The sequence below is a fragment of the Oncorhynchus masou genome, chromosome 3 (genome assembly GCF_036934945.1).
Source record: "Oncorhynchus masou masou isolate Uvic2021 chromosome 3, UVic_Omas_1.1, whole genome shotgun sequence".
Lineage (NCBI taxonomy): Eukaryota > Metazoa > Chordata > Actinopteri > Salmoniformes > Salmonidae > Oncorhynchus > Oncorhynchus masou.
The window spans coordinates 41,496,021-41,497,409 of record NC_088214.1 but is presented as its reverse complement, the minus strand read 5'-3'; positions in this window follow the sequence as shown (position 1 = coordinate 41,497,409).

Below are 1,389 nucleotides of genomic sequence, written 5' to 3'. Positions count from 1 at the left end.
GAGTTTTTGTTGTTATCTACTCTATTCGTGTATTTTGTGTCTGTGTGTGGTGGGCATTGGCAATAGCAGCCTTAACATGTTGTGCTGGAGAGAATCACTCATGAGTTCAATGGGAGATCTTGGCAGGCAACATCATTTGTTAACTGGGTTCTTCCGAGGTTGGGCCATGTGTTGCCTGGCTGACGCGCGATCCACGTGACTACACAACGCTGTTTAGAGAGGCGGCCACGTGTCCACTTTCGCAAACATGGACAGTTCATTTTGTCCTATCACTTTTAAGAGGATTCCTTTCTCGTCTGTTCTTTGACTTTTCAACACAGCTTATTTGACCTTACCTGGTTGAAAACGCATTCGCCTTGCTTCGTAACGTGGAATGTCTAACTTTATGGGCGCCAATAAGTACGTTTTCCTCCATTGACCACAAGATGGCACCAGATATGAGTATTTCCTCAATATCAAGGTAATGTGCATCATATGCATTGAGACGTTGTATCAAAGTTGAATTATCAAACAACTTAGTGGGTGGTAACATTATACATTACACATTATAAAATATGTTCCACTTTGGTCAAAATAAAGTCAATATTTCCCCATGCATGTCTACTTTATTGGATTCTCATTCAGTGCAAATATGTGTTGGTTGTCTTGAGACTAATGGATTCTATTAAAATGTATCGTTTCAAGTTAAGCTGTAGTTTGTTTGTATCCTGTTTAGTGAATGATTACTGTGAGTATGAATGGAGTTTAGGCCACGAAACTGTGTGTATGCTAATTTAGAAAGGTTGTTGACTGAATCAAATGAGAGGAAATGGCCTCGGATCAGAGAGCAGGTTCAGGCCCAGAACAGAAGATGGATGGGGTGTGATTCTGACATCTGGCTAAACGAAGAGAGGAGCATGGACATTCCACAGGGGAAAGGAGGCAAACTAATTGGAGGTCATAAAATGTATAGCTGGGCAGGTGCCACCTACAAGAGGGTGGTGACCAAAAGGAGGGAAGAATATAAGTTGTTTTGGGAACTTTCTAAATGTATGCCATCAGCTGGCTGTATCCTTGGTATTAAACACTTGAAACTGATCTTGAGCTTTTGGTCTCAATTCCTTATTGCAAAGAGGTTGCAATAGAATTTTTCTTTAACAAAGGCCATTATTAAAATAACATTCAGAACTTCCCAAAAATTGTAATGAACATATTTTTAGCTAATCTATTTCAATACATTTCTATGAATTATCCCTAATCTTTCACAGGAGGGAACAGGGGCAAGTTATCCAGACTTCCGAGAAGCTGACAGACATGGACTTGGTCACCCTGCATCATAGACGACAAAAGGGCAGTGGAAAACCCTCAAAAAACACTGACTGAGAGAAATAGCAGAAGCGAGAGAGAGAT